Here is an 8655-nt window from a genome sequence, read left to right on the forward strand (position 1 = left end):
AAACATAGACAAGTAACAACAACAAATACAAATTAAAACACATAAATCAGACAAAAACCACTCAATCGTATTCTTCATTCCTCTGTAGGAGAGGAACCGCAACAGAGGTTTTATGCCTTCTTTCCGATTTAGTAGAAATTTGATATCTGGACCCAGGACTAAGTTTTGTCGGATAGTTCCACATCACATAGACAGCTGTTCTGAAATATTTAGGAAGATTTAGTAACGAAACTTTTAGAATATAATCATAAGAATATTAAAATAAATACAATTAATAAAAAGTAAATAAAAATCGGTTTTTATTGAAGCAAAACAGACGAAAAATAAACAGAAAATCGTATTATTCTTTCTGCACCTAATAAACATTACTTTTCAAAACAAAAACGCTAATTACTTAAAATAATATATATATATATATATATATTATTACTTTTATAAATATTTGATCATAATATTTGACGATTTTATTTCTCTTCAGCTTAAAATGAATAAATCACCTTAAGAATTTTTATGTCTGTCGAATAATTTGTCACCTTGGTTTAATACCTCGGTTGGGTTTCAATTATTCTAAATATTCTATTATTTTCTGGTTCATTGTAATAAATAAAAGTTCTTGTTTAGATTATATTCTAAATTATTTTTATTATGGTATTCAAAAATATGCTTCATATACGTAATATTGTTGTAAATTATACATGACTGTTAAATATGTGTTGAGTTTCTGATGGCTGATACTAGACTGACCATTCTGGTAGGAGTCAGTATAAAGTAAAGCTTTGCTTTTAAAATGGAGGGAGCCGAGTGCAGCCGCCCGGAGCTGTGTGGAGCCATCCGGTTCTGTGTGCAGCTGTCTGAAGGACTTTTAAGATTTAAAAGTTCTTCTTTAAATAAAATTTAAAGTTCCTCATTAATAATAAAATTTAATGAACATGAGATGAACCCTAAGTCTTAACAGTGTCCCTAAAGAAATGGAGTGAATTTTCTTTTTACTTCCGAATTGACGGAAGTTTTTTATAAATAGTACGATTTTATTTTAAATTGTTTTGTTTCTTAAACATAATTGAACCAGTGAATGTTTAATTTATTAGTAAATTTAAACTAATTTTATTAGTAAACTCAAAGTCAGGTGAAGAAACTGGTATTTTCATCTTCACAACAGGTTTAAATTAGGAATTCGGTAAGACCATTTAGCTGTAAAAAGACAAAAAGTTATTTTTTAATGAACGGGGTTTTTCCACTCCAAATTTATGAATATTCAATTCGATTCTGAATAATTTGAAAATCGGGAAAACTTGAACTTTGTCCCTTCAACATATTGAATTGAAATATCATAGAGGTTTTTTTATTTAAGCTATATTTCTTTCCTATATAAAAGATTTAAATTAAGATAATACGTAATAGATAATCCTATTTAAGAAAAAAATTAACGAGCATCACTCCTACCTCACCACCAAATCGACAAAAATTTCAATATTATCGTAGAAGATTGTATAATTGATTTATAAATGATCCTGATCCTTTTCAACTGTTCATCTGAAACAGCTTGGAAATTATAAAGGAGTTGCAATATTTTCTTACTTACTTAGTATATTATATTTAATATGTATATTTAATCAGTTATATTTATCATTGTTTTGTCAAACAACATGTAATTATTTAAAGTAGGAAATAATAAGCGATCAGAAAGAAACATATTCCCCTTCATGGGATGCAAAGGGCTGTAATGTATCCCAGTAAAAATTTAATTAATGTTCTAGTTGTTTTCACATTCTTTAATAATTAAAACGTGCTTGAGAACAGATTCAAGACATCCCAGTTACATTTCTGTGTAAGTTTTACGGTAACTATTGGATTAATTCACTAGTTATCACCGCTATTTTAAATGAATGCTTTACTCTCCTGTAAGAATTTTCCTGGAATGCTCACACCGAATTTTAGTATTTAGTTTTCATATAATTTTTTGAATTTCTATTAACCTACGAGATCAGATTGCTGTAGTTTTTCAACAATCCACTTAAAACTGATAAATTTTAATCGGGTTGAATTGCTTATCGAACAGATTAGCTGGTTGAATAGATCTTCCCTACCGTTATTCAGTTATCTTTAGCCTGCTAAGGGATTTATGGAAAGAAATGATGATGTTTTAGAATTATTTTCGATATGATGCACATCTAAACTTCATGCCTTCTAAACAATGGTATAGAAAAATTAAGGCATGAGAATTTTTATATTTACTGTTCTACCTCAGAAATTCTGATTGACTCATGTAGTATTGGTTCTATTATGATCGATATATATTATATACGTTGGAAACATAAATATTTAAAACGTGGACTGTATTTATATCTTAATTCGTTACTGAATGTGTGGCTGGGGTTCAACAGTGTTGTTTGAATTGGGTAATGGTCTCTCTTGTTTATAAAAAACAAAATTAAAATATCGGGATTTTAATGTTATCTAGTAATCACTTATTCGGAGTTTTTAAGTTACTCAATTTATATTAACGGATCGCAAATAAAATGATACATTAACTCTTACAGATTTCTATATGTGTTTAATGTGAACACTTTCGTCACACGGCACACATCCAATCCGTAGAAGAGTTCGTTTTATCTTTAACGAGCATGTCTGCTGTAATGAAAGCAACAGCTGCTTCAATCCTGTGACTGAAATTGGGTAGTTCAGTAGGTAGCGAAGGCAAATATATAAAATTCTTCTAAATCCCCAAAGGAAAAAATCATATAAAATCAGAACCGGGTGACTTTGGATGTCACCGTAAACAAGCTCTGTCATCGGGTCCGTGCCGACCGATCCAGCGATCGAGGAAAATGTAGTTCAACCAATTTCGAACAGAGTTTTACCAGTGAAGAGGCGCACCATCTTATTGCCAAATAAAATTCTCTGGTCAATCTTGCAGTTGAGGAAGGAGCAATATACGTAGAATATTCAATTAAGCAATTTCTATTACGCTCGCTTCAACGAAAAAGAACGGCCCGTAAACTAACCGTCGGAATATTGCACAGAAAACATGTAATTTTGGGAAGCCTCTTTCTCATTGTAAGCGTTCATGGAGATTTTCTGTCTTCCAGATGCGGACATAATAGGTGTAACTTTTCCAGTAAATGAAAGTTGACTCAACACTAAATACAATACGATTAAGAAAGTGGTCTTCTTCATACAGTAAAATTATGAGTACGAAGTCAGTATTCTCTTCGTAGTCAGTAGTCTTCAAAGCTTGTACTAGCTGCAAACGGTATGGACGCATATGTAAGCGTTTCCTTAAAACATTTCACATTTTCATCACATTCCTTGTTCACAGCTGGTATTCCTAACAGATTTTTTAGGACGAATCACGAAAGACTTCCCGAGACATTCCAAATTTTCTTCGGACCATTCATTGTTCGCATTCTTCCATAACAGAAAATCCGGTCATTTCATATTATACTAATGTCACTCGGAGGATTACAATTAAACTTTCAACGGAACGCACGTTGAATTGTATGTACAAATTCCCATTTATCAAACTGCAAAACACAGAAGACTTCCATGGAGCACCATCTATACTAGTGGCGTTCTCAATCGGGAAGATAGGGAATAAATCTACGGTCATGCTCGTAATTAAAACTGTCCTTCTTGTTCTTTGATTCGACTTCAAATCAATACTATTATTCTCATCCAAGAGATATTATAAAAAAATTAAATCCCTGATATTATGTTTTGTATACTCAGTATTAAATAATAAAAAAATGACTTTAGCAGCAGGGAAATTGTTTTAATTATATGAGTATTGTTGAGACCTTTTGGATAAGGATGTACGAAGTTGAAAGTTTGTTGTAAAATTGTTCTAGTTTTTAAATCTTCTTTAATTTATTTAATTAATTTAAATATCATTTAAAAGAGATAAAAAATAAAATTTTCAAGTGTATTATCTCAATTTTTATTAAAGGATATCATTATTGTTTATCATAATCAAAATTATATTAAAACAATTTTAAAAGTTTTCTAAATAATAAGTAATTGATGTTTAATCAAATTAAAATTCAGGTACCACACCTTCTCCACCTTTCTCAGTTCTTTAACTCTGTTGATTGAGTTCCAATATTAGTGAGATCATCGATGTATTAAGTTCTACAAATCAATAATTTTAAGTGAAATCAATCTGTTTTGGAACTGTAAACAACTTGCAACAAAATTTTAAGTGTACCTAAATCTGAAAACATGAACTCAGTAATTTCTTTTACATATCGACTAAAAGTAAATTTCAACATTTAAAAAAACGTTTCATTTATTTATTAAACATGTATAATGACGATAGGTGTACACACAAAAGGCAGTCCTATCAGATTTAATAATATTAAACTGCTAAAATAACCTTTAATAATTTTAAATACCTCCTTTAATAATTGTATAACAAATCAAATATAAATGAAAAACTTTTTAATTTTAATCTTAAAAAATTATTTTAATTTCAAATTACAGTAACAGAGTTACTAAGGGGTTAATACTCTTAAGGGATAGCTTAATAGCTATCCCTTAGCAATTAAATAAAAACCAACAGCCAACCTTTCAATCCGTTTCTCATGACAAATATACAGGATGGAAAGCTTCTTGTTATCCCATTAACTATCATAAATTGACACTAACCTTAATTAAGATCAGTAACAATATTACTTTCTGATTTGATTTTGAAAATTTTGTAGGAAATATTTTCATTTTATTATAATGTATTCATTATTAATTTCTACATTGACCTCTAAATAAATTTTTATAACTAGTTTATTTGTATCTGACTATAACTTTATAAATTACGTATTTTATTTATTCATTTTCAAAGTAACTACAAGTTAAATTACATAATAAGTAACAACTATGCGCTTTGATAGATAATAGTACAGATATAGTCATCAAAGTAGTTAAATTACTTTATTATTTAACTGTAAATAATAAATTACTGTAAAGTTACTGTATTAAGCAAATGTAATTATAATAATTACAAAATTTATATCTTTTACTCAGGGATAAAATTACTTCCTGTAGAATTTTTCCTGAATGACCCGACTAGTTCATTTTATACACAATTCTAACAATGGCTGAAATTATTCCTGAGAAAACTTCTATGAATTTCTCTTTAATTTCAAGAAGAAAAGATTTTGTTACATAATATAATTATTAAGATTGATCAACACAAAATTATTTATTAGAGATTTTCTTAGAAATAATATAATTTCCTCGGAAAAAAATCCCCCAAAATCTGGTTTTTGAGCTTTCCTCTGAGTGGAGATTTTTCCTCTGTACTCCGATTTCTCCGTAGGAAGATCGTCATTTTTCATTAACTATGATCTTATACTTTTTTCTTCATTTTGAATTCTGTGGTTCTAGGTCAAATCCCGCTTGATGATTACTGAGGATATTGGAACCTATAGATTGCATTCTTGGTTGATCGAATAAATTGATCAATCGTTTTGTATTTTTTTCTGTTTTTGTGAAGCAGTTACCGCCAAATGCGTTTTCGAATTTTATGTAGTACATCAATAAGATTCCTTGCAATCGAGCAAAATGACATCTATGTAAAATTTTCCCCTAAATTTTTTATTTAGAATGTTGTCTGCAATCATTGAGGATTGATGGAGAGATAAGGTGGAACGAAGGAGGAAAAATTTCATTACCTAGCCACTAACATATGATCTCTTTTATACTCCTAAAGTCACATATCATTTGTAGTCTCTTTGGAGCTACGCGTTAATACTTCAATCTTTATCATCCTTCTCTTATAGGTAATAGGTAATAAAAAGCTAGTAATTTAGGTAGTAAAATCTTATTAAAGTCTGTCATTTAGACTAGTAATTTACGTTGCACCTTTATCATTATCTTATTAAAAATTTCATTTTAATTTGGTGTTTATTACATTTAAATTTTATCACTTACCGAGTGTTCAAAAAGTAACGTAGCCTTATGGAAGAATGTATCCTTCTTTTGTTGCATGCTTAATTCAGGAAAATTGAGGAAAAATGATTTAAACAATGCAGCAGAGAATATTCACTGACTCCCAATACATTAGATGCACCAGTTTTGCTCAGACCTAGAATGTCTTCATAGAAAGATATGGTATCTATGGAACAAACAAATCCTAGATCAAGCGGCTGTTGTACAAGTTGCAAGGGTCAGGAAATGTGTTAAATGCAGCCAAAAGTGGTCGACCGAAAGTGCTAACAGCAGAAAAGTTGATCGACGAGCAAGCTGCATATTCTATTAGTCCCAATAAATCTGTGCGACCCCTTTCTTACTAGTCTGAGCTCTCCATTGGTACTGCCCACACGGCATTGCGTAAGCTTTTAAAGATGAATCCAAACAGAATTCGAATTGTTCACTAGTTGTTACCTGCAGATATTGGAAAACGTGTAGCTTTCTGTCAGTGATTCGTGTCATCTGTAAACCAGATGGATAAGAACTCGGTGACTGGTTTCTGTCTGATGAGGGATGATTCTACCTTGATGAATACGTGAATGCACAGAATTCATGCATTTGGTATGCAGAAAATCCACATCATGCACAGAAAAAAATTGGGTGTATGGTGTGCAATGTCCCGTAGGCGTATCTTCATGATATTCACAGTGAACAGTGAGCGCTATATACAGATGATGCAACAATTGTAAATACTATACTTGCAGACCGGCTTGAGTACATATGATTTCAGAAGGACAACTACGGCACATACAGCCAACAACACTATGACTTTCTTGGATCAGTCTTTTAATTGAGAAGTGATTTCCAACAGTTTGTGGCTCCCTGATTTATCTCTTCCTGACTATTGCTTGTGGGGGTGCCTTAAGGATGTTGCTTAAAAAACTCATCCTCACACCGTTCCCGAATTGCAGAGCGAAATTATACGATATCACGCTGCAATTCCTCAAAAAACGTTACAGTATTTATTTAAGAGCATGCAATGTCGTATTCAAAATGGAAATCGTACAATGGAGGACACTTTTAACTATTATTGTAACTTACTCATTTTCCCGTACGGTTGCGTCAGGTTTTGAATACTCTGTAGAAAATTTATTTCATCTTATATTAATAGAATAACATTAATTGATTAAAAAAAGCTTCATGTTAAGCAGGCTTTAACTCTGTTTCCATAACAATATTTCAGTGATATTCGGTGTACCTGGAAATGATGCCGATGAAAGAGCAAACAGATTAAAATCAAATTTGGTACATTTTCTACATTTTGTATCTAACTTAAGTTTTATTAATAAAATTTTCTGCTGATTCGATTTGTTAAATGCATTCAAAAATAAGAGTTATCTACTGCTCAAAAAATTATAATCCATTTGATGAACCCGGTGACTATATTTCCTGATCGGCGATTGCCAGTAAGGTTGAGGCGCCTGTTGAATTGAGTCGAGCTTTATAATACTTCCTAACATACAATACAGTAAAGATAAAAATATTGCAGTATATTGTTTAATAATTACTTAGTTATCTTCTTTGATAAAAACATTTCAATTGCATGTAGTATGTGCGTGTATGTGAATCTCAAGGGTTTTATTGCGGTTGATAATTGAAATTTCCTTTTGACCTAGCCAGGACTTTTGTAATTACCCATGAATATGGCTAGGAATAGCATAATGGTTAATATTAGAAAGTACATGCATTCACTTACCTCTTGATTGTAAAACGAAGATTAATCTTTTTTTATATTTTTATTTTTTATAATTTATGACGTTTACGATTAATATTATATATGTCAAGGAAGAGATCTCCGGTGTTTGTGTTTAAGTATTGCAAACCTGTCACACGATACCGTTCCACTTGTTGATCATGCAAATAATACTTTCTACGTTTGTATCAACACCTTTAATTAGGTCTTTGTTTTGATGTTATTTATTCATAACACTTAATATTACCGCTTATTAACCTTATTTTTTATATTGCTATTATTATTTTTTTTTTTAATCGATCATTAATGGCGTTTTAATATCTTTATAATTTGACATTTCACATTAATGCTCTAAACAAACAATCTGTTTGTTTTTTAAGGGAAATTAATTATCCATATAAAAAAATTCTTGGAATTTTTCCGTAATAAATTATAAATGAACAACGGAAGGTCAATTTTTTTTTTATTGAATATTTATTTCATAATTATGGTTAATATTTCCATTCCTAACCATTCTCTAAAATCTTTTAGTGTAAAAATAAGTATTGATTGTTGTTTATTACATACTCGATTACAGATTTTCAATCAATTCACTTCCTTAATCTAAATTTACTGATTTCCATAACTATTAATAAAATTTTGTTAATATTTTAAAAATAATTTAAAGGTAACTTCCCTTTACTTCAACTGTTAAGAATATTTATATCAAACTCTATTAATCAACTCAATTTTCTCCCTTCTCCTGTAAAATTATGTTTCAAGTAACCTCTTTCTGACTGGGTTATGATTTATTATTGTATAAAACTGTTCCAAAAAATAAATATTCTTAAAAAGTAAAACAAATATTCTTAAGAATCTCTTTTTAATTTGAAATGATACCACAATTCTTTTTCTGGATAAAATCTCTTTCCTTAATTATGAGACTTGGTTGGCTTTTTATATCTTGTATTAGATTAATCTATTTGAGATTATATCTAAGTGATTGGATTTTGTGTATT

The sequence above is a fragment of the Lycorma delicatula genome, chromosome 3 (assembly GCF_047948215.1).
Source record: "Lycorma delicatula isolate Av1 chromosome 3, ASM4794821v1, whole genome shotgun sequence".
Taxonomy (NCBI): domain Eukaryota; kingdom Metazoa; phylum Arthropoda; class Insecta; order Hemiptera; family Fulgoridae; genus Lycorma; species Lycorma delicatula.